Raw genomic sequence first — 27724 nt, 5'->3', positions numbered from 1 at the left:
AAACCTGGGTCCGTCACACATTTGTATTTTGAGTTGCTCCATGTGTAGCCATCACAACATACGACCACCTGCACATTTCGGGTCCCGTATTTCCTCGCAGTCTTGTAAGCTATTGTTGTCCTGGTTTTTCACGTGAAAGTCAGGTTAAATCATTAACCATCCAATAGTAAAGGGGAAAAATGTCGACAAACACATACACACACATGTGCACACACGCGTGCACGTATATATATATATATATATATATATATATATATATAAGTTATCTTTTTTGTACTGGTACCAACACGCGGATTACAAACATCATTATATATATATATATATATACTCCTGGGTGGAACCTTAAGGAGACGTTCGTGAAATACATACCTTACGGAGACAATATGGTAAACTGTGAAAAAAGTGATCTTGTCGTAGTTTCTATTTTTGAATTTTACGTTAAAACATTGAAAATGAAGATATCTTTTTAATCTGAAATAAAAATTGGAGCTTAGAAAATTCATTTCAGATATATATTCTGTAAGTGATATTTTTGTCTCCTTTGGGTTTTCTAACCCATAAGTCCACCTTAGGGAGACACTATGAATAAAAAGTACCTTTGGGAGACGTGTCTCCTTAATGTGCCAATATCAAATTTCATAAATATGCATCGTACATTAGGGAGACAGAATAGAGTAAATACGTATCCATATATTAACAGTAAAACATATATTCTTATTTTTCTTATTTTTCTTTCTTATTCCCGATCATTTCTGTTGCTATTGTTCACGAGGAAATATTCAATTCTTATTTTTTTTTTTATAATTAAGTACTCGTAACTTAAAGTTTCATACCCTTCCCATAAGCTACCTTTAAAGCTCATTGAGGGGAGGGGGCATTGTGCCCTCACCAGATTTTCATTTGCCTTTCCTTTGCCCTCTATCCAATTCCAACAAGATTTAGTGACTTATTCGAACATCTTATTGCAAACATTTTTATATATAATTTAATTATATATTTGATATTGCTGGTTGCATGGCAATCATAAACTGATAACCATGTCAGTCAGATTCTTTTTCTTTTTTCTGTTCCACTTTCAATTAACAATATTACAACGTATGAAATGGGCGTTTCTGGGCTGAAATTTGCTGAAGAAGCAACATGTGAAGTAATTATGGTCCTAAATTTTTTTTTCTTATTATGTCCATTGTTTGTATGTGACAAAAGCCCTTCTATTTTGGATCGTTTTGATTCCTTCACCCAAGTTATACCTGTAATATCATTACATAATCGTATAATCTATTTTCAGACTCGAAATTCCAATATTATACAAATGTGAAATGTGATAACTATATATGTACGAACACCTATGCCAGGTCACAGGTCTCATAATGTATTTTTTATGTTGTTATAAATAGAGCCAAATATGGGTGATCTTAAGAGATTTCAACCATAGCAAATGATAAGATTCTTCTTATTCATTTGTGGCAAATACTTATGGAAAATGATTGCTCTATAATCAGACATACCTACCGGGGATGAAAATATTTCACAGAAAAATCATGTTTTAAGCATAATAATATTATTTCTACATGTATGTATGTCTTTATTGTTTCTCGTAAATAGCGCCCTCCATGGGTGACCTTGAGAAATTTCACATGTAGGGTCATGCATCCAACATGTTCAAGTTTAAGTTCAAGTTCAAATTTATTTTCATATTTCCATTTTCTCAATGATGAGATTACAAAATTATTGACAACAAAACAAGAATACAAAATATAAAAAAAAAATCATGTCTTTTGATTGTAGAAGAAAAAGAAAAAAATACATACTTGACACAAGTGTACATGGTCATATCGTGTGAAAATGTCACTTGTAAGAATGATGGGGCCTACATAAAAGCTTTAAAGCTTGTAAAACTGTAGGTTCCCGAGTTCATAGGCATATAATTTTACACGGAGAACGGATATGTTTGTCTTGACCAACTAAAATTACACCAGTACAAAAAAAAAAGAAAAAAAAAATCGATAAGTAATAGACTACTGTAATGAACCACATAGATATCGCACAAACCATACTGTATACAAATCTCGCAGTGTTTGAAAAACAAAAATGCTATATTATTTAAAGATGAATCGGTACCATAAAATAACTTGAATAACTTGGTGCTGCGGACAAGGACAAAATACTGGGAGCATAAAAAAGTTGTTAAAAGCTTGGTAGTGTGTATCCACTGAGTAATAACTGTTTTAATTTGCGTTTGAAGGTGAATAAAGATAAGGAAGAAGTGATATCTAGAGGGAGATCATTTCAATATCTGGGTCCAGTAAATATAATTGTTTTCTTTGCAAAAATAGTGCGAATACGGGCGTCACTCTGGCGAGTGGGATAACTGTGGATAGACCGATTCCTTTTGAACATGTGGATAAAAACAGATGGTAATTCATTAGCTGTTAGTTTATACATGAAAATTCCGAGAAATGCTCTACCAATGCGCCAAATATGACAGTGATACATTAAATAATAAAAAAAAGTAAGGGGGCACAATGTGCCCCCCCCCCCCTTGGACTGGGAAGGGTCAAAATAGCTTTGGGTTAATGGGGCTGAATCCTAACAAATCCTACAATCTGTCAGATCTTGCCGCAGACAATAGCGTGATGGGTGTCAATCGGTAAAAAAAAAACAACCAAACAAACGAAAAAAAAAACCCTCGGCATTTGTATTTGTAGTATTTCTTTGCCTATTGTCAAATATTGCTGCTGAACATAGCTCCATTCTCCTTGACGGCATGTTCTTTTTTCCTTCATTCTTTCTCTCTCTCTCTCTCTATCTCTCTGTCAATTCTGTTACTGATTGTAACACATGTTAGCACCCTCCACGGGCCTTTATAATTATATTTATGCAAATATCACGCAATACCTTTGCTCTACATTTGGTGAGCGCGTTTTTTTTTTTTATCATGAAAACGAGGAATTAATGTTGAAAGTTATTATTTCAATCATTTCAAGAGGGAGTTAACATGCTCATGTATGACTGCACAGATGTCTCTCTCGTCGGTACATGGGTAACTTTTCACTAGTTTCACTGAAAGTGGTACACTCACACATTCTCATTAGGTAGGGATAGTAAAGTATCGGTTGAGATGAGGCGTCAGGTGTCCTACATTTGATGTATGATAATGAGAATTAAACCTCTTATGAAGTACTGCAGCGGATATGATTCCAAACGGAATTCAAAGTTTATTAATATGTTGATGAAAATAGTTTTTGAAATGGCTGAGATGTCCTAAAAACCGATCCTAATGATTGATGGGACCCATCTTTTATTAGGATCGCTTTGTTTTACTTTGTATTCAGATATTTCAGAAATTTCAAAAATAATTTTCATCAAATAAATTTTGAATTGCTCTTAAAATTGTATACTCTTTCACATAATCACAAACTGCTTCCTAGGTATCTTCTCAGCCAATACTGTACCATCCCTTTATGAACACACTGGACTCTTTGATGTTCTTCCACAGTAATGGATCCAGTAACTTGAAGTGGCGAAAGAGGCGACCGCACCCCTTTCCAGCCAATTATTATCCATGCGGTGTGCCTGTTATCAAGCAAAGCCCATGACCACTCAGTTAGATCACTCCCTTTTTGAATATCCTGATTCTGCCACTCATTCACAATTTCAGCAAAGAAAGTCAAAAACTCCACGAGCATCAAATCATGATACAATTGTACTCTGTCAATAATATACCACAGGAAAAAAGAAGTAAGATAGAACAACCAACTGATTTAATGCCAAAAACACCATCTTCTTTGACTCTGCGCAGTGCAGTTACAATCAATTTGCACTTAGCAATAAATAAACTTTCAAGATAATCACGTGGGAACATAAGTAGTAGGAAAAAAATGCCTCATCTATTTCATTCGTAAACGTACATAGTCCAAACTACACCATGAGATAAAGGATCAACCTTGTTTGTTTCTATGATTTACTAACGTGTTTGTTTGTTATTAATTGAAACATGAAAATTTTAAAGTTTATTAAAAGAAATTCACAATGGCTGCTGACAAACCATTTTTCTGTAACAGATCCATTGCTTTTTGACATGTCAGACATATATCGCTATCAACTGTAAATAAACATTTGCAAAGTATTCATGACTGCAACAAAGAACAGCACACGTGTTTCGTTTCCGTGATAACTGATATTATCACAATGTACACAATAACTTGTACTTGAATGTATTCCTGTCACAATGAAAGTACGGTTTCTGATTCGGATGGTACAAGACAAGAAACTACTAAAATACATACACTATTCAAAATGGTTGGCGCTTTGTAACTTTATTCCATTAATTTATAATATTTGTCATGCACTTTATTTGATAGTGACATACAGTCATAATATCTTTACATACGCAATTCAACACTAATTATTAACATCAGATATATGATACATGCAAAGATATTATATGTAAACTAATCAAAGTCGATGCAATTCAGTGGTGTTGAACTTAATAAATGCCCCATATATCGTACTCAATATTTATGATATTTTTCTCAACGTTGATTTCGTTTTGATTTCGTTTGTTTCGTAACAATTTCGTAACATTTCATACGTAGATCGGTGCTTTGTTATTGCCTTGGAGGCATCAACTCTGAATAAATATGCTGGCCAACTATTTAAGTAACCTTTACAAAATATTCCAGATTGCCATAAAATTGATGAGATGATAACGTAACCGATACATTGTATTTGACATTTTCTTGTTATTATGGAAGTGTTGCTTCCTGTTTTGACGGTGCAAGACGTGTAACTACGTAAAATATGATACCACATTATTTGAAATAGCCGCCACTATGCTACTATCACTATACGTATACATATATATATACGTATACATTACTATCATTTTTGTCATACACGGTTACACTATATACGCTCACATGATCAGGATGATTTTTTGATGGTATCCTGTCATAACAAGGGTGAAATTCAGCGAGTTTTTACATATTATATACACATGTATGAATAGCATCAATTACTTTAAAGGGATCATACAGTTTTGGTTGAGACCTAATTTCAGGTTTCTAACATTTTTTGATGAGATAATGAGAAACCTCTCATGAAATATGAAAGAGCATGTAATTCCATGAGGAATTCAACGTTTATTTGATGAAAATTGCTTTTGAAATGGCTGAGATATCCAAAACAGAGTGATTCTAATAAGTGTGGGACCCACACTTTATTATGATTGCTTTGTTTTACTTTGTTTTTAGATGTTTCAGTCATGCCAAACCCGATTATCATCAAATAAGCTTTGAATTCCTCTTAAAAGGGTATGCTCTGAACTATTTCATAAGTGTTTTCTTGGTATCTCGCAAAAAGTTAAAAGCCCAATTCTCATCTCCACCAATACTGTACTTTCCCTTTAATTATCATAACAGCACATATACAAGAAAATGCAAACTACTTATAGTCAAGGCAGTTTGGTATAACTGCATTAATTATGTCGTACATACTTTATATTTAGCGCATTGAAATTGCCCATGTCTTTTTTTCTTTCAAAAAAAAAATATTCCAAAACGTAGTTGGTCCAGGCCGCACCCACTGGCCGAGGGATCAACCCGCTTGTTGTTTTGATACATGCATTTTTATTGATTTTCATTGATATGGATTACGTTGATAGTAAATCTGATGGGAACCAGAGACGAAATTTTCAAATAATTTCAAATACTCCAATTTATCAAAATAGCTGCCTTCAAACAATTTTCTCTAACAAATGTATTTCCGTTTATTAGTAGATGTTGCAGGAAATCCGTTTGTTTTATTATCGATATGGATGTCCAAACTCAGAACTGCTGTCGGGCGCGCGCGATAACACTTCCAAAGTTACTTTGGTGTGATGTTTGCAAAATGTTTTCTTAAGAACAATCTACATGTCTCACACTGAGTATATTGTCTCCCTAAATACATATCTTTATATAGGAAACACTTCCAAACTTACTCTGGTGTCGTGCTTGCACACTCTCTCCTTAAGAACAAAATATATGTCTCAAACACTGAAAATTTTGTCTCCCTAAAGACTGTGTATTTTCTATATAGGAAACACTTCCAAAGTTACTTTGATGTGATGTTTGCATAATGTTTTCTCAAGAACAATCTATATGTCTCACACTGAGTATATTGTCTCCTTAAAAACACTTATATATATTTCTATACAGGAAACACTTCCAAAGATACTTCGATGTCATGTTTGCACACTGTCTCCTTATATAAGAACAAAATATATGTCTCAAACACTGAATATTTTGTCTCCTTAAAGACTCTGTGTATTTGTAGGGAACACTTCCAAAGTTACTTTGTTGTGATGTTTGTATGATGTTTTCTTGAGAACAATCTATATGTCTCACACTGAGTATATTGTCTCCCTGAATACACTTATATATCTCTATACAGGAAACACTTCCAAACTTACTCTGGTGTCGCACGCTGTCTCCTTACAAACAAAATATATGTCTCAAATATTGATTATTTTGTCTCCCTAAAGACTCTGTGCATTTTCTTATATAGGGAACACTTCGAGAAGTCACTTTGTTGTGATATTAGTATAATGTTTTCTTGAGAACAATTTATATATCCCACACTGAGTATATTGTCTCCCTAAATACACTTAGATATCTCTATACAAGAAACACTTCCAAACTTACTCTGGTGTCATGTTGGCACGCTGTCTCCATAAGAACAAAATATATGTCTCAAATACAGAATATTAATTTTGTCTCCCTAAAGACTGTGTATTTGTTATGTAGGGAACACTTCCAAAGTTACTTTGATATGATGTTTTGATGTTTATATGCCCCACACTGAGTATATTGTCTCCCTAAATATCTCTATACAGGAAACACTTCCAAACTTACTCTGGTGTCATGTTTGCACGCTGTCTCCTTAAGAACAAAATATATGTCTCAAACACTGAAAATTTTGTCTCCCTAAAGACTGTGTATTTTCTATATAGGAAACACTTCCAAAGTCACTTTGATGTGATGTTTGCATAATGTTTTCTCAAGAACAATCTATATGTCTCACACTGAGTATGTTGTCTCCTTAAAACACTTATATATATTTCTATACAGGAAACACTTCCAAAGATACTTCGATATCATGTTTGCACACTGTCTCCTTAAGAACAAAATATATGTCTCAAACACTGAATATTTTGTCTCCTTAAAGACTCTGTGTATTTGTTATGTAGGGAACACTTCCAAAGTTACTTTGTTGTGATGTTTGTATGATGTTTTCTTGAGAACAATCTATATGTCTCACACTGAGTATATTGTCTCCCTGAATACACTTATATATCTCTATACAGGAAACACTTCCAAACTTACTCTGGTGTCGCACGCTGTCTCCTTACAAACAAAATATATGTCTCAAATATTGATTATTTTGTCTCCCTAAAGACTCTGTGCATTTTCTTATATAGGGAACACTTCGAGAAGTCACTTTGTTGTGATGTTGGCACGCTGTCTCCTTAAGGACAAAATCTATGTCTCAACACTGAATATTTTGTCTCCCTAAAGACTCTGTGTATTTTTTTATATAGGGGAACACTTCCAAAGATACTTTGGTGGGATGTTTGCATAAGACTTTTTCTTAAAAACAATCTATATGTCTTACACTGAGTATATTGTCTCCCTAAATACACTTATATATCTCTGAACAGGAAACACTTCCAAACTTACTCTGGTCTTGCACGCTGTCTCCTTACAAACAAAATATATGTCTCAAGTACTGAATATTTTGACTCCCTAAAGACTGTGCATTTTCTTATATAGGGAACACTTCCAAAGTCACTTTGTTGTGATATTAGTATAATGTTTTCTTGAGAACAATTTATATATCCCACACTGAGTATATTGTCTCCCTAAATACACTTAGATATCTCTATACAAGAAACACTTCCAAACTTACTCTGGTGTCATGTTGGCACGCTGTCTCCATAAGAACAAAATATATGTCTCAAATACAGAATATTAATTTTGTCTCCCTAAAGACTGTGTATTTGTTATGTAGGGAACACTTCCAAAGTTACTTTGATATGATGTTTTGATGTTTATATGCCCCACACTAAGTATATTGTCTCCCTAAATATCTCTATACAGGAAACACTTCCAAACTTACTCTGGTGTCATGTTTGCACGCTGTCTCCTTAAGAACAAAATATATGTCTCAAACACTGAAAATTTTGTCTCCCTAAAGACTGTGTATTTTCTATATAGGAAACACTTCCAAAGTCACTTTGATGTGATGTTTGCATAATGTTTTCTCAAGAACAATCTATATGTCTCACACTGAGTATATTGTCTCCTTAAAACACTTATATATATTTCTATACAGGAAACACTTCCAAAGATACTTCGATATCATGTTTGCACACTGTCTCCTTAAGAACAAAATATATGTCTCAAACACTGAATATTTTGTCTCCTTAAAGACTCTGTGTATTTGTTATGTAGGGAACACTTCCAAAGTTACTTTGTTGTGATGTTTGTATGATGTTTTCTTGAGAACAATCTATATGTCTCACACTGAGTATATTGTCTCCTTGAATACACTTATATATCTCTATACAGGAAACACTTCCAAACTTACTCTGGTGTCGCACGCTGTCTCCTTACAAACAAAATATATGTCTCAAATATTGATTATTTTGTCTCCCTAAAGACTCTGTGCATTTTCTTATATAGGGAACACTTCGAGAAGTCACTTTGTTGTGATGTTGGCACGCTGTCTCCTTAAGGACAAAATCTATGTCTCAACACTGAATATTTTGTCTCCCTAAAGACTCTGTGTATTTTTTTATATAGGGGAACACTTCCAAAGATACTTTGGTGGGATGTTTGCATAAGACTTTTTCTTAAAAACAATCTATATGTCTTACACTGAGTATATTGTCTCCCTAAATACACTTATATATCTCTGAACAGGAAACACTTCCAAACTTACTCTGGTCTTGCACGCTGTCTCCTTACAAACAAAATATATGTCTCAAGTACTGAATATTTTGACTCCCTAAAGACTGTGCATTTTCTTATATAGGGAACACTTCCAAAGTCACTTTGTTGTGATATTAGTATAATGTTTTCTTGAGAACAATTTATATATCCCACACTGAGTATATTGTCTCCCTAAATACACTTAGATATCTCTATACAAGAAACACTTCCAAACTTATTCTGGTGTCATGTTGGCACGCTGTCTCCATAAGAACAAAACATATGTCTCAAATACAGAATATTAATTTTGTCTCCCTAAAGACTGTGTATTTGTTATGTAGGGAACACTTCCAAAGTTACTTTGATATGATGTTTTGATGTTTATATGCCCCACACTGAGTATATTGTCTCCCTAAATATCTCTATACAGGAAACACTTCCAAACTTACTCTGGTGTCATGTTTGCACGCTGTCTCCTTAAGAACAAAATATATGTCTCAAATACTGAATAGTTTATCTCCCTATAAAGGCTCTGCATATTTTCTCCACACTAAACACGTCCTACATCAATATTGTGTTGCCTAAACCGTATCAATAATACTGATATGTTCAACACACTTAACTGCTCAATCAGCTCATTCAATACTTTCTCTTTCACAAAGCACATCTTGGCGTGGTGAATTTTAACAGGATTGTAAATAGTGTGTTTAGAAAAAAATCACATGCACACAGAGTCTCTTATTTTATTTTCCCCTCACCTTTCCTTGTTCCGTTCTTATTCGCTGTTCTTCTTCTTACCTCTTGGGCCTTTGTCTCTTCATTTGTTGATGCTGGCTCCAAGTTGTGTTTCCAGTTTTGTCCTGGCAACAGCTCATCTCCGTCAACATGTAGCACACTGTCCTCATCAACAACCTTTTCATTCTTCTATGTCAATAAAATTTTAATACATGCGCGATTTCAGCATATTCATGAGCATTCAAAACTCTTGTTTGAATGTCAAATGGAATAAAAGCTGATCTGTGACATAAGTCAAATCAGCAGCAATAATCACGAAATATGGATCCCTTGTACCTTCTTCGTTTAGGATGATGTGTACATCCCAAACAGTAAACACCACGTCCAGTATAATTGACACTGTATATTTTAAAGGCAAAAAACATTTCAGTCCGAATTACAATTCGAGCATAATATTTGCCGTCTTGCAATTCTTTCACACGGGATATCTTCCGAGGTCTCATCCACTGTCCACTATAGCTACCACGTGACTGGTCATGATGAAAAATCCCCTTTACGCATGATAAACTTCTCTCTCCTTTGGATCTTGAGCACCCTTCCCCACACTCTCCGCAAGTTTCAATTACCTCGACATACGTTTCAAGCAATAAAAACGTAACATGATAGTTCATGTACAGGGTGGTGATCATTTTGCATTCTCAGAGATACCGAAACCAGCGACAATTCGGCTTGTCGTAGAACCAGTAGCGTTCGCAATGTGTGGAATGTGGGGCGGACAATGACAATCACACGTCTGCCTCACATTCCACACACTGTGAACGCTACTGGTTCTATGACAAGCCGAATTGTCGCTGATTTCGGTATCGCTGAGAGTGCAAAATGGTCACATTTTGAAAATTGCAAGGGTTGACAAAAATGGTCCTAAAATCATAACGCATCAACCAAAATTAAAGAACTTACAGTCATTCTATTGGACAAAGAATGGCCTTTCCAATAGAAGGCAAAATAATGATATAGAATTATTTGCAACAATATTGCTGAAATTAAAGATCTTAGGTGTTCCGCTCTTTTTGGACCACCCTGTATAAGTGAATCTAATAAAAAATAGTAATATTTCATGAGTACAACGGTAAAAATTTGACTTCAATTGGATTGAAAATATGGAAGTTGTGAAATTTGCAGTTTCGATAATTTCTCAAAAACAGTTCTTGTACAGTATGTATGAATACGCAAATGAGTGAGCTATCCATGTCATACCCTGACAATTTTCCATTGATAACGTCCAAAAAAAGAAAAAAATAAAAATTAATGTTTCTTTCATTGAAATCTAAAACATGATGGTATTCTTGGTTGAATAACCTCAGGATAGTGATAAGCTAGATATATGAGAATTGAAGCCTAGGGCAAAATTGCAATTGAATGGAAAATTGGAAATTTCAAAATTTTATGTACAAACTTTATGGTAAGATGTGAGGGAATGACATGCTCACATTGTCATTTGCATATTCATAATTTCTGTTCAAGAACTGTTTAAGCCCAAAAACATTGTAACGTCAAAATGTCATAACTTCCTTATTTTTCATCCGACTTCGATAAAAATTGTACCGTTGAACTCGTAATATTTTACTCTTTTTTATCAACCTAATAATACATTTGAACTGGATTTCCCCTTGGAGCATCAAAGTAGCTTAGGCCTTATGGGGTAAACAGTGAACCCTTTGCGGATGTAGTATTCAATGTACTAATTGAATTGTGTAACACATGATTAAAGGGATCGTATAGTTTTGGTTGAGAATTAACTTCAGGTTTGTAACCTTTCTTGACGAGATATGAGAAGCACCTTACGAAATATGAAAGATGCATTCAAGGTTGATTCAATGAATATTAGTTTTGAAAATTGCTAACTATATCCAAGACAGAGTGATCCTAATAGAATGTGGGACACACCTTTCATTACAATCGTTTTGATTTACCCTGTTTTTGGATGTCTCAGCCATTGCAAAACTCATTTTCATTAGAAAAAAAAAACACACTTTGAATTCCTCTGAGAATGGTATCCTTTGCTGTATTTTATTTCTTGGTATCTCGCAAAAAGTCAAAAGCCCAATCCTCATCTTCAATCATATACCATCCCTACAAGACAATATTGCTCTGTAACACGCCCACAAAAACTTTTATCATAATTATTAAAAACTTTTGGTCATCTCCGGAACTGCGTTTCTGCGCGAGCGCTATGTACATTTAACGGGTCAAACCCGGCGCATATTTATTTTTCCCACAAATTTTTTAATCTGCCGAGATTCTGAAAGTTTACCTTTCAGGGATTATTCATGTGTATGTATCATTAAAGAATTGTTTTATAGTAGAGAAGCACATTGTTCAAAAAAGTACATCATGAGTCGATTTGTTGTGGCAAGCACTCCGAATTAGGCCAATTTGAGTATTATGTTGCCTCTTGCAATACTATTCTTTCACCTTTCACACGGGATATCTCGGAGACGAAAGGTTGAACGAACTTGGGGTGTGCACTTTCAGAGAGCAGAGATTCTGCCCAATTGTGTGATATAAGAATCACTTTCACTGGCTGAGCACTTTTGCAATTAAGTTGCTGCCAAAGGGAACGCGTACAACCTCCAGAACTATAACGTGAAGAGACTATACTACCCTAGGAAATTTGAGTCGTTGACCTTCATGGTTTGCCACTACTGATGTCAACACTGTGAATTATTGAGAACTCTTCTTCACGGTTTTGTTTCTCGTCAACTATCATACATTTTTTTTAAGTTAAAAAGGGTTGTATAGTTTTGGTTGGAAACTACAACTTCAGAGTTTTTTATACTCATTTTGGGGCGGGGTGAGGTGAGATAATGAGAAATCTGTTATGGAATATGAAAGCGCGATGCAATTCGAAGAGGATATCAATGCATATTTAATGAAAATGGTTTTGAAATGGCTGAGGTAAACAATCGTAAAGAAAGGTGGGACCCACCTTTTATTAGGATCGCTTTTTAAAATTGATTCTCTATGAAAAAAAAAAAACACTTTGGATTCCTCTTCGAATGGTATACAATCCGTATACTTTCGTGAGTGCTTTCTCGGTATTCTCGCAAAAAACAAACAAAACAAAACAAAACAAAACAAAAAGCACAGCGATTTTCATCTCCACCAATAATATACCATCTTCTAATATTCCCATACTTTTGTATGTGAGACATTGTTTGGATTCGTAGCAGCCCTATGAACAAGATAACTGTTATGTTCGGGAGCAGAAACAACCACAAATTATATTCTACTTTCCGTCTTCTTTTTGGATCACATTTCCTTTGTGAGGTGGTAATAATGTAAATGGCTGCAACGGTCGCTTGCCACCTGCTGTCTGCAGTCGCGCACATGTATGCACGTGCTTTACACAGGTAATCAAGTGTTGAAATAATGTTGTAAAGCAATGATAAGGTCCTATACTACATCACAACTGTAGATCTAACTCGATTTCTGTCGTTCACAGTATACACACAAGACACCACCGGGGAAATTCAGTAAACATGGAGTAAAGCGGAGTAAAATTTTGCCTCCGACAAAGATTCTGCTAGGACCGAAGGCTCAGGCCCCTTCTGAATCCATCTCATTAAATATACATCATGATAGCTGAAAATGTAGTTAAGAGAAATAAGGACAAGGACAGGAACAGAGACAAAGGCTCTAATATACTTTTATATGATGTTAGTATTATTATATCGTAATATACATCCTCAGAATAGCTATATTCTGCAAAAATGGTATAGATTTATGATATCAAATGACTAAAAATCTATACACTGTACCATTTTGGCAGAATATAGCTATTCTGAGGATTTATACTAGCATATGCAAAAATTTAGTCACATCATATAAAAGCATATAATATAAGTCTTTGTCTCTGTTCCTGTCCTTGTCCTCATTTCTTTTAAGTGCATCTTCTGCTACATTGTATCATGATATATTTAATTAGATGAATTCAGAAGGGGCTTGAGCTTTCGATCCTAGCAGAATCGGGTCTATGGCAATTTACCCCCTGGGCAATTACCCGCACCCTTCCCCTGGCCCTTAAACTCCTAATCCTAACCCTAACCCTAATCTTTACTCTTAGCTTACCACTAACCAGTATTTAGCCGGGGGTAATTGCCCTCTGGGGGTAATTTCCCGGATACGGATATCATGTACGGGTCAGGAACACACAGAGAAATCGGAGAGTGTAAATCTCTCGGTCAACATACTGCTGTCGTCAATTTTCTTTAAGACGCATGGGGATCGATGGAACCCTCTGATTACCTTGCGCATTCAGCCTGGGTTTGACAAACTTGTAAAAAAATTCAGAATCGTGGAATGGTTTGCCCTTGTTATTATGTTTTACAAAGTTTACTTGTGTTTTTCATTTGAAAAAAAAAAATCTTTGTTCTATTACATTTAGCATAATGTATGATTTGCAAAATAACTAATGTAAGCATCGCTAGTTCAATACGTCCATCGTATTCATTGTGTACTGGATGTATGTGCTTTCCATGTATGGTAGGTCTCATTTATTTCAGTACATGTACTTCATGACTTTATCTTTTCTCTACTCTTTCTTTCTCGAATTCATTTGATGAAATCACATGATCTCAATCTAACATTAATGTACATTTCAAAAGCAGAGCTGGAACAAAAAAAAAGGATAGCAGCACAGGAAAATATGCTTTCTTGTTACATGTCTTTCTTTAAATAAACTGTGTGTTGATTTGTTTCTGTTGAAAATAAATTTATGGTAGTGGTTTATCTAAAATTTGTTTGTAAAATTTCAGCTATGGGTATGGTTGAATTGCAGAATTTTTAAAAGTATCATAAAAATATCATAACATACATCACAATATGAAGAGTTTGTTTGCAAAAACCGATAAGTCCATATTTGCCAAATGGAGATATTTGCGATTAAAGGTCGAGAAAAATAAAGAGAATAATAAGAAAATTTTTGCTTCCTTTGACCATAACTTCAAAAATGTACCTTTATATGTAGTGACCAATTTATCATTTAAAAGGTATTGTTTTGTACTTTATGACAGAGACCGTACTTCAAAATCTTCAAAATAATGGACTTATCGGTTTTTGCGAATAAACTCTTCATATGTATGATTATGTATCTAAGTCATCTTCATGTACATGAATTATTATTAAATTCATGTACATGGTCATGATCATGACAAAGAAATGGATGTGGGGCTGTAAATTGATTCCATCCCAATTCTACAGCCCTTATCTAACAAAATCTAACAATCTTACATAACTGGTACACGAAACGCATGTCGTGGAGCTGATTTCTAAATATAAAGGACTTTATAATCCTTTCACTCCTTGCTACATAAATTTCATCCATCAACTTCGTGTTTGAAAGACATGCATATACACACACACAGACACAAACCAGTGACACAAACCAGTGACATCATTACTGAAACCAAAATAATGAATCAAATAATATTTCTATATTCAGTTCTTGTTAACCTTTCCACAAGAGCATATAACATAAACTTTTATATAATGCCTTGAGATATCCTTGTCATTTGATTGGTTTTTGACATTGATCATTTCACTATGACGTCATAAACATGTAAAACGCTCGCATTTGCAGTGTGTGTATATGACAGCGATCTAGCGTAAAGCACTCAGTGCGCACTCTCACGTTCTCAGATTTTCTCTTGTTTCTTAATTAGTACAATGTACATGTAAAATATTAAATGAAAAGGATTAGGTGTTATATAAAGCAAATAATAAATGTTTCCATTCGTACAATGGACAGATATTTTATCGTGTTTTGTCCATTGCACTCATAAATATTCATTATTTGTATGATATAATACTTTTTTAAAGAATGCAAATGACGGTCATTTGTAGCCTGACATGGAGACCATAACATACATGTACATTGACAAGAGGCTTCATTTTCACACACTTTAATGAGGGCTGTTATCACAGCAAAATGTCGCACTGTCATTTATCATACATGTAAATACTATAGGACAGAGTATTGAGTAGACCTTGGTCAAAGGAGTATAGAACTACATATTTCTCTACAGACAGCTTAAGCATGCATACAAAATACATGCAAACAGGTGTATACGGCATGTCATATTCACAGCTTGAGTTCCAACAATATACATTGTACTTCAAATACAGCTATATACAAGGACAAGCTAAGGATGATAACATGTGAAATAAATATCTGCTCTAATTAAAGTTTTTTTTCAGTGAAATAAAAAAAATCAACTGCATAGGCTTACTAATGTCATAAAGTAGGATCGAGATTTGTCAAAAGATACATGTACAGGATACTCTTTTTTCCATGTTATAATACGGTTATTCTCACAATCCTGCCCAGGCACATTTAAACACAAAGCAATGTCAAATGTGGTACGTATATCTATTAAGAAGAAAAAAATGTGCTGAGGATGACACCATACCTTACATATTTAACAAATGTCCCTTACAAAAAATAAATAATTCCTACAGTAGAGGTTCACCATCTATTTACAGTCAATTTGTGCATGAGAGTCTGTATCACAACTAGTGATAATACATGAAGTTCTGCACACATTATCGAAGTGCTCATAAACTCTCTATGTATGTAATATTTCACAGGATGATTTTGGCTGCTAGGCCATGGTTGAGTTTACGCATGAAAACTTCTTGTTTCCCCTACTTAAGGTGACATAAGGGGGTCAAAACATCAACATTGTCACTTGAGACAATAGTACAGGCAGGAGGCTGTAAATGTGACAGTTTCAGCTTTTACACATCTGTCATGAATGTACTGTACCTTCAGAGCTTGAAAACCATATACAGTATTATTTAACATTTTAAGAAATCTAAATGAATGACATGGTTTCTTGACGTATTAGCCATGATGATAGAAAATGGGTTTATGAAACACCATCCTTCAAACAGAACTGATAAAAAAAAATGCATTATTTTTGTTTTCTTTCATGTCCCTCTTGTATGCTGATATGAAATTGATGAACTCTTCATAAACTCCAACATGCAATAATCCAAAGAAAATCTATTCATCAACTATGGCTTTTAGTAGACATGTGGTATTCCACACGTAAGGGTAAAAAATAGACAATACCTTTGTTCATGTGAAACTCTGTAACAGATACAGGTTTTGTTTTGTTTTGTTTTGTTTTGTTTTTTGATAAAAGAAAATGTTCCATAATGCATTTACCATGCTCTTGCAGTGATCACTACAGTCAATTAAAATTTGATCTCTTCTAAATATACAGTATCACCATCAGCATCAGATGATGGACTTAACTGAACATCTTCACTACAAACATAAAGCCAGGATAGTAGGATACTGTAGTCACCTAAACACATGTACATCACTGCCTTACCCATGTTTCTGAGCATTTTAAAGTTCTAAATGAACCATTTGGCACACATTAATATTGTGTTCATAAAATGGATCAGTTGTAAAGGGCAAGTGCCATAATGCGTCTCGCCCATTTGCGTACAAGAAATTGTGCGTGAATGCACTAGAACAGATAAAAAAAGAGATATAACAGATGAAAAGAGATCTAAAAGGGTACAAATTTATGGCAAAAAAGAAATGTGCCATAAAAGCTTAACATTGGGCCCTAAAAGTTTGTCGACCCCTGCCTGTGACCTTTGACCTTGTGGTGACTATCCACTCCCCAGGAGACATCAACCATCCAAGTTTGGTCACAAATGGACTTATGGATAAAAAAATATGACCCATAATAGAAACGCACCATGAAAACTAAACATTGGCTCTAAAAGTTTGTTGACCCATGCTTGTGACCTTCGACTTTACCATGTGAGCTCCAACGGCACCATAACATGAATGTATTCCAAGTGCATCCATCACCCAAGTTTGATTGCCATTGTAGCAACATGTGCTGAGTTACATGTGATAAGAGAGTCTTGCAAGTAAACTTTAATGTATGACCTAAAATGACCTTTGACCTTATCATGTGACATGTTATGGCACCATAACATGAAGGTACCCCAAGTACATCCATCATCCAAGTTTGATTGCCATTGTAGCAACATGTGTCAAGCTACGTGTGATAAGAGAGTCTTGCAAGTAAACTTTAATGTATGACCTCAAATGACCTTTGACCTTATCCCGTGACCTCCAACAGCACCATAACATGAAGGTACCCCCTGTTCATCTATGACCAAAATTAGGTTGTAAACTAAGCAACTTATGTGAAGTTATTTGTCAAAAGAGAGTCTTGCAGGTAAATTTTAACATAGAAAAGAGGTCAATAGCACAATCAGGGTACAGTATGCAATTGTGTAACAGGGCAAAAATGAAAAAACTTGGTGAAAATGCTTTTTTTTGTTGTTTGTTGTAGCTGAGTGTTCAAATTTTCATTTCATGTAAAGAAAGAGTCAAAATTTTGCATTAAACTGCGCATAAATTAGCATTCAAATTAGGGGTGTCGAATTACATTGAAATGACTAACGTATTGGAGAAATTCATTTAAAAAAAAGGAAAATGTTTTTTTCATCTGATATTGCTGTTAGATATTCCTGATAAATATCCCTTTCATTCACCACCAGCACATAGCCATGACATATCACAAAATATGAATGAATTTCATATTTTCACTTCTCGAAATGGATGATCAATTTTGTAGGCATTATTTTGAATTCAAGTAAAACCACTTTTACATATTTTATCATATTTCACTTTTGCAAAGAGTGAAGAGGCGAAACTTTCAGGAATAGGTAACAGACATACAGTGGCCATTATTACAAATTTTTATGAAATTAGGGCTGGTACTTTGGAAGATATTATATTTTTCATCAAAAAATTATCTGTACAGTTTGACCTTGAATGTGCGCACAGTGTTCGGATCAATTCTCATATACAGACTTTGTATTTGTAAACACAGATAGAAGAATGAATGTGAGATTTATGATGACTTGAGTTGATATCCAAGCTGTGACACTCAAACAATGACATATTAAGCCAAAATACTATGTTTTTGCTTATGATATCTTTAGAAATTGAACAAGCATTGAAATATGAACACTGAACACTTATCATATGACCTTCATGCAGTATAACATGGGCGTGTATCGCACTTATTTATGCTCAGCAATTTGTAAAAATATAAAAAAATAAGTTCCTATTGCTCAAATTTGCTAAAATTTTCACACAATAGATTTCTACTTTAATATGTACAATTCATGGTTAAAAAAACAAGGATATTCAATATGGGGAAAAGATTCTTTAAAGTAGTCAAATTAGGATATACCTCACTGAAAATATATGGACCTCAAATCTTGATTTTACGTAAGTTGTAAAACGCTTTTTTTGACGCATTACGTGGGTTTTGGGGGACTTTTTGGTAATTAATCTTTAATAATTAACAGTAAATGAGAAGAAATTAGCTATTGTCTTACCACATGTGATTACTGATGTCTTAGCATGCTGCATGTGAATTTTTAAGTCAGTTGGTGCATTCTTTTAGAAGTTACAATTTTTTAAAGCGAGAAAGTCATGATTGCATACCCTGATTGTGCTTATCACCAAGAGAGTCTTGCACATACTCTTTAATATATGACCTCTTATGACCTTTGACATCATCACATGACCTCCGACAACACCATAACATGAAGATACCCCTATTACTTCTATCACCCAAGTGTGGCTGCCATTACTGTAACAATTGCCAAGTTATGCATCATAAGAGAGTCTTGCAGGTAAACTTTAACATTTGTGACGGACAACCGACGGACGGACGGACAACGGACGGACGCCATTTGGATTCCTTAGTCTCGCCTTTACCTCTGGTGGGTGAGACAAAAGCCAAGTTTTTTTTTTTCTGAACAGCTGTATGAATGGGTTAAATTACTTTCCAAACTGATGAAGAAGTTCCTCTTCGCATACATGTCTTCTTTTTTCTTTTCTTTTTTCGTGTGTGTGTGTTCTCATTGTAGGTCTGGATTGCTGTCTCTTATCCATGCATACAGCATGCAGTTACTTCAGCATAAAATATTCTGATACGGTTAAAAGCAAGAAGTAACCAACTTCTCTACAAAGCTTGCACATTTGAAGAAACACCATGCTTATAGGGGAAGGATAGTAACTGATCAGTGGGAATCAGTGGGAATGCTGGGGGATGATTGTTCCAATCCTTGTGGTATTCATTTAAGAGTACATTATATATCTATTGTTGTGTGGAAACTATTTACTTCAGAATGGTCCTGTATTCAAGTAATAAGCAGTTCAATGTTTCCAGGATAGCATGCCTGTACAGTGTTGGGGCAATCATTAAAGGGATAGTACAGTTTTGGTTGAGATGAGAAATAGGCTTTCGAATTTTTGCAAGATACCAAGAAAACACTTGATAATAGCACAGAGCATACCATTTTAAGAGGAATTCAAAGTTTATTTGATGAAAATCGGGTTTGGAATAACTGAAACATCCAAAAACAAAGTAAAACAAAGCGATCGTTACAAAGTGTGGGTCCCACACTTTATTAGAATCGTTCTTTTTTGGATATCTCAGCCATTTCAAAACCATTTTTATCAAATAAACGTTGAATTCCTCATAAAATTGCATGCTCTTTCATATTTCATATGAGATTTCTCATTATCTCACCTAAAAATGTTAGAAACCTGAAATTAGGTCTCAACCAGAACTGTACGATCCCTTTAACAGGCCGTTAACGATCGTCCCTACGCTGTACAGGCATGCTAACCTGGAAACTTTTAACTGCACATTACTCGAATGAATCCCATAAGGATTGGAACAATCATCCTCCAGCACTCCCACTGATTCCCACTGATCAGTTACTAGCCATCCCCTTTAATAATAACAAGTTTGTTTTTAAGGTTAGTTCATCACTGCCATTTTTTGTCTTCTAAGAATCCCTGCAAAAACCTTTTGTCCAGTTCTTCATAAGTTTGTTTCTTTTTACATGTGAAATGTCATCTGGCATGACAATAACAAGCCCTTCAAAGTATACTATGACTTTTGTCCGAAAAGTGTCATTAATTTGACAAACAAAGTGAATCTTTAACATCAAGTACACTTAAAACTGGGCATGAGACTTGCTTATCATCTGAGGTACCTTCACAGACAAAACAATGTGAAAACTTTGTGACTCTTTTGTACAAACACATATCATGATGGCTCTTCATGCATATAGCACAAAGCTGGTATCCACAAACACTGCAAGGAAAGGGCTGAATTAAAGGTCTCTAATGTGCATTGACATATTTTATATATATATAAAATATACTTCTATGGACAATACTTTCACAAGCCTGTTTAATAATTGTTAAGGTTCAGATTGTACAGTAGAGCGTTAGATGTATTTCAGTGATGATTTCTTATAACACAGCTTACATGGGCCATTGTATTGTTCTTTCTCTGGTTAGCATTTTCCTTACCCAGTAGCACTGTGACAACTGAGTGATTTCTAATTGCTTCTGGCTCAGATTCTGAGATGGCAAGTTAAGGCAGAGATGTTCCTTCCCAAATGACAATCTGGAGGATGCTCTCTTGGTACAGGAGGATGGGGACCAATTGGGTTAGGTGGAGATATCTGGTTGAGTGATGTTCTGCTCAATGGGTTAATTTCTGTGCTGGAGGTGCAAGAGGTCAGCTCTGTTGAGAAGGTGGAACTGATGTGCTCCTAAAAGAGAGAGGACAACAGAAAAATTAAAAAACAAGGAAATTCGATGTATCCACTAGTATCTATTTGCATATAATAGCATAGGCTATTTGACACTTTAGACGATTCATATTACTTTGATGCTATTGTGCAAAGTTTTCCACAATTAACCCCATGTATGTTCTTGAAAAAAAAATGAATGAAAGAAGAAAAACCACGAAAAGGTATACAATTCAACAAAAGGTAGGTTTTGCCTTTTACAGATTTTCTAGTAAAATTTCCCATGAGACTCATATATTCTGGCAAAATGTACACATCAATGCAATACACTGTCTTTGACACAGTACTAGTCTCATAACCCGTTGAGGATGGACTGATTTTGCTACAACATGCATTTCCCATAGACACCTTCCCAAGTATACTTGCGACTCATTCTCAACTGGTTAAGAACCCACCTCTTTCTGACTTTATTGTACTCACCATTCAAAAACTAAACAACAAAAGATTGCTTAGAAGTTGTCATAAACTAACAACATCAGACTCTAGTGAGTCTACACTGTAGGCCTACAGGAAACATTATATTCTGATGTACAACCAATGTGGACTCTTCGGTACTTCAGCACAGAACCTACCCTAGCCGCCTTTACAAGCTCAAAGAGACATATACATTGCAGGATTGAGAAACATGTATAAATCTGGAATCTATGCTTTACTTCTTGATTTACAATGTATATACAGGTACGGTAGGGTATTACTGGACAGCAAGGTAATTCCGGACGTGCACATTTCCACGTACTAATGACATCCAATATGCGCGGGATTCCTAGACTAGCCTCACAGATCGTGGTATCGACCAAAATCATGAAAATGTGCCACAAAAATGTTTAAAAAAAAAAAACTACTTTAGATAAAGATGTCAATTAATCTCAAGATTCTTTTGCATGAACTATATGAATACTGTACATTCAGATTTGATATTTCACAGTAAAACATGAAATTTGACCCTCATTGGCTGATTTTTTCCTTTGTCCTCCACTCAGTAGGAATGTGCAAGGTAAATTGTGGGTATGAATTAGGATTCTGGAGCAAGGACACGATGTGAGATGTTGATTATTCCATTACGAAAATCAAGACAACTTTTTTGGAGAGGGGTATGTTTGAAGTCTATTTTCCAAAAATCAGATTGAACTATTTTTCGTAATTGGCTTTGTGAATAACTGGTGCTATTTTTGGCCAAAATATCATCCGAGTACAGAATTCAGAACCACTGGGGAAAAAAAAAATGTCCAGTAACAGTACCGTATCCACTCTCAAACACAAATCTACAAGTATAAGAGCTGATGTAATAACATACTGATACTATAGAGTGCGTGACACGAATGTATCCGTTATAGAAATATTTGTAAGTTTTGATGAACTTTCTTCACAAAATATACATGATGGACACACATGCAGTGCATGGCGCCGCATGGGTCTGAAAAGGTAGCCTAGTAATCGACTGGAATTTACGGTGAGCCCCGAAAAATATTGAATTCAAAATCTAACGGTCAATAAAAATGTACTCAAAATTTTACCTTCCACTTTCATTACTTTATGGGAGTTTCTAAAATGATACTCTCTTCAACATACCACTGTATTTATAGAACTCTTCATTTAAGGCATGCAAATGGGATTCCCTACCTTTAAGTTTCTATCGCTAAAAATAGATACAGGATAATTTTAGGGTGTCAATGTCTTGGACACCCGATCATCATACCCCCTGGAGCACGCGTACGTGTACGCGTATTCAAGAGAGCATCCAAGTCTTGGCAATCTTTAATTGCCCTTGGTGGTCGGATGAGAGCTCTCATACGCGTACCTGGTACTGATCAAGAGTGTAACCATACATCAGAACCAACCCATGGGACTAAACTGATACGTGATGATGAAAGGACGTTACAATTTCCCGCATCATAAAACAAAAAAATTCCAGCAACTTGGTGAAAACTATGTAATTTCTGTCGCATTGAAAACCATCGCGACTCTATTTCTTTTTCCAGCTCACGATTGCTCCTTTTTTTTCACTAGATTCTAACGTTAGACTAGTAACAACGGAGTAATAACGTTAACACTGTCATATCCATAGGGGACTACTCTGGAAATAGGCCCCACCACTGCGTGTGTCCGTACTTGTTTATACGACGGCTCGCCTGTTTAATAGATGCATCTAATGTACATGAATGTTCTTTAAAAAAAGAGTGGTTTTCAGTGATCACTTACCCCACAATTCTTCCATGATCAGTACAATTTGCAAAGTCTCGCGATTCCATGTTGTTCTTTTCTGATCTTCTTCTGGGTGCAAGTGTTTTGGTACTGTCGCGACATTATCATGCAAAGGCGCGCGCGCGCGGGGAGGCGTACGTAGCGCGCGAGCGGCCGAAAAGCCGATCGAATGTGAACGGTGCGTAAGGATCAAAAAGTGCAATTTCGAGGGGCTGTTTTTCAATTAAGTGCATGTTTAATGAACAACTCTGAAGTATATTTGATGATACCAGTACCAGAATGTATAGAAAGGATATATTTGTTGCTGACACCTTTGTAATGAAGATATACAGTTTCCTCTTTCCACAAAAAGCCAAAAACTGAAAGTCTCCTTTATGTCGCTTTATAACCCCTACAGATATACACGATGAAAACAACTAACCTATCCTGTTTTCCACCTTTAAATTATGATACATGACCGAGTGGTAATGCAGAATAAGGTTGGTTCCCTCTAAACGAAAAAGAGTGCAAAAGACGCCAATATCCTTTCAGTAAGATGGTACAAGTTGTGCAATCATTAAGGAGACAGCAAATTGTCTCCTTTGAGAAACTGTCTCCTTAATATACACATTATAACCCCCATTTGTCTCCCTAATGTGGGCTACAGGCAAATATATATATATATATTATATATATATATATATATATATATATACATATATATACCTATATATGTATATATAAGGATCTAAAAGTCGGGGGAGGACAAGTTTCTGAAAATAACATGAAATTATTTCCCTACTTCTCCACTTTAATTCCATATACACGAATCATGAAAGTACTCGGTTGTGGAGATATCGATGATTTTATCTTATATAGAGCATGTCGAGTGGCTTTAAAACTACGAAATTAGTGTTTCGAGAAAATCGCTTTCAAAGTTTTCTTCCCTACGCCAGTGTACGCTATCACGATCAAGAGGAGACAAGACAATTTTCATTGCTTGACAATAAAAAGTAAGATCCTAAAAACCTCCGCAATGTTCATTCAAGTTTAGCACCAGCGGTCTACCCACAACCAATCAGTAACCAGGATGGCCATAAACAGTTTCATGTGCAATTCAGTGGGCAATATGGCTCACTATGCTTTAGAGATTCTACGGATTGCATTTGATGATAGGATATACCATAGATGGACAATAACTGCTTTCAATTTTTGTGCGAGTGAGTTTGTGCCTTAAGAGAGTGTATGCTAAACTGAACGTGTGAAATCCACAATTCTGTTTGTGAGAGAATTCCTGTATTATCATATTTCATTTTGTTCGAAAAGGTAGGCCTACACACCGGTATTCCGTGCATGTCCAAAACCACCAGCATTTCCTGTAAGTGGCAACGATTCTCGTGTAAGACTGTTTGTAGGTGGTAGAGACAACCTGTCTGTTAAACCAAGAGAGAATTTCAATTTCAAGTAGCTTCGATAACTTGATGAATGAAATAGACAACGTGCTTTAAAAAATCCTTCTAAAGAGGCAACTGCATACAAAGGAAACCAGCGTTTTTACTACAGAGTAACAAATATAATAGGGCCCGTTGCACAAAAGTAACTATTATGGTAACTTTGCCCTCCAATGGTAAATACCATGGTAACAATACTCAACAGCCAATCAAATTCAAGAATTCCATGGAAGTTACCATTGGATGGCAAAGTTACCATAATAGTAACTTTTATGCAACGGGCCCCTGAACTTATTAAATGGATGTTCAATTTTATTTCCCTGTATGCCCCTGATTGATGAACGATTTTTGAAACGTCTTGTTTGTTATTTCCGAAAGTACGAAGAGTGTCTCAATCTTTATGACAACACTTTTCGGCAAAGCCGAAACACTTGATTTGACTAATTTTGCACCATGTACAAAGAAATGTCAGTACACGAAAAGATGATGATAAATTGCTCCTAACAAGAACACGAGGCAAGAAAAATAAGAAATTAGGTACGGACTCAGTTTTATTGTTGCCTTGTTTATTTTGCTATTCAACGATATAGCCTTTGGGTTTGATTGGTTTTGTGGAACATATCGGATGCCGACTAACATTCAAAACTGAAAGACTTGAAAGGGAAACGCAACGTCATGCTCAAGTTGACTCTATTTTTAGATTAAAGTCAAAATAAACGAGAAGAAAAGCGGATAAAACAATCCAATAGACCAGAGGATTTTTAAGCTTCTGAAACTTTACTGATGCAGTGATAGCAATGATTATCTTAAAATTGTCAATTTAAATGGCAATTACACGTTTGCTTAAAAGTTGACATTTTTTGATGGACAGAAGCCAGTTAAACAGTTGAGGAAAGAGCTTCCTAAATTTGTAGGAAAGAATCAGCCTGGCAGATGACGAAAAAGTCGCATTAATGCCAGACGAAAAAAAAAAATCGACAGTTATTGATTTTGTTAAAATTCAGCATGTTTTGAGGAAAGAGAACAAACATGCCCATGACTTATACAGGTTAGACAATTTATTGATATCATCTACACATCTATTCCATTGATTGCTATTATACATAAGATATTAAATCACTGCCATCTGTTGGTCATTGTCGACAATTCATCAACACCAACGTCGTTCGTCCTAACTGTGCCACCATATCGTCATCATTACAACTGCATAGCAATTACACGTGAAGGATAAACATTTCCTCTTCTTCCAAAGTTTGTGACAAGCTAAAGGATGTAATTGGGCAATCCAAATTCAACAGAGGATGAGAAACTTATAAAGTAATAGCAAGAAAATCACTTTGAATTAGGACCTGATTTTCACTGATACCTTGGAAACCATGCAAAGTGCGGAAATCCCGTTACTTCGCCATTAATGCAATATTACTGTAATCAATTTTTTACTGCTGTGCTTTGTTGATTCTATTCATATCTTTTAAGTCAACATGAAAATAAATTGGAAGTTTCCTTTTAAGTCAAACTTACTTTTGTGGGACACTGCAGATGTTGTCACTGGCGATGCTTTCACGGAATATGCAGATGAGCACCATTACGACGACCAAGAGTAAGGGCTTTCCCAGTGGACTCATGTTCACACCTGATCTGTCCTTATGACAGCAAGTGATATGCCTTCTTAATACCTTTACGGGCCTGGTATTAGACCTGGTATATTTGATATCATACAGTGAGGTCTATGACGTAACACCGTTCAAACAGGAGAGAAAAGAAAACTTCTGCCCTAGTATTTTGAATCGATCTTCCCATCATTTTTTTTCGGTGATTGGCGACGTGTTCATCAATTGAGTTGTCCACCTTTTTGATGTATTCTTCTATGTCTTGCTGGTCTTAATCTAAAATCTAAATCTAAATGTTAAGAAAAAAAAATTCAATGCCTCATTATCTTTTTTTTTTTGCTTGTTTGTTATACTATGTTAGTGATTGATGTTCTTCGCAGTTGAGTGTCTCTCAATTCTATAATACATGCATTTAAACCCACGTACAACACATTCTGCGTATCAGTGAATTAGAATTAGGATGTTGAATTTATGCCATTACAGTGCACTCCCGTTGTACCGAACACGGTTATGACGAAAGCGTGGTTAAGTAAAATTCAAAATCGTTATCTATGCATCTTTATATACGATATTGCTCAGCTATATCGAAATGTCGATACAACGGAAGAAAACTGCCAGTCCCGAAGACTTCACTAAAATGGGACTCGAATTCTCTGTGATACGAAACCAATTCGGCCATTTTGTGCATGCTCTAAACAATGAAAACGTTCAATTAATCTTAAGCTCTTTTGTCGAACGCGTCCACTTTCAAGTGTGTGTAAAAATAATACTTATTTATATCATTTACGGGGGAGGGGGTATTAACTTGTTTCAAATTGACTTTCCCGCCGTTCAACCTCGCAAATCTAAAGTACATAGCCTGTAGTAGGCACTTCATGCCATTATGTGATGTAAGAAAAAGGAGAAATACGAACTCATATCATACGCATAAACTTACCGATAGCGTCGTCCCAGAGTTGTACAGATCGAGTTAGTTATAAGAAGAAGTAATGGTCGCTTCAATTTTTTTAATAGTGGCAATTTGGCAACTGCACTGTTATCAATGTGG

At 35.3% G+C, this 27724-nt stretch overlaps 1 long non-coding RNA gene across 1 annotated transcript; it reads right to left on the bottom strand.

Moving 5' to 3' along the window:
* Window positions 1–14: 14 nt before the first annotated feature.
* Window positions 15–27724, bottom strand: LOC139734849 (uncharacterized). The gene is made up of 3 exons (XR_011711184.1): window positions 27614–27724; window positions 26588–26793; window positions 15–120 (listed from the first exon to the last, which is right to left on the bottom strand). It is a non-coding gene; the product is annotated as an uncharacterized lncRNA (long non-coding RNA).

The sequence above is a fragment of the Diadema antillarum genome, unplaced genomic scaffold, assembly GCF_040938485.1.
Source record: "Diadema antillarum isolate AM-2024a unplaced genomic scaffold, OU_Dant_1.0 seq00000550_RagTag, whole genome shotgun sequence".
In the NCBI taxonomy this organism is placed as follows: Eukaryota; Metazoa; Echinodermata; class Echinoidea; order Diadematoida; family Diadematidae; genus Diadema; species Diadema antillarum.
This window is presented reverse-complemented; position numbering and strand designations above follow the sequence as displayed.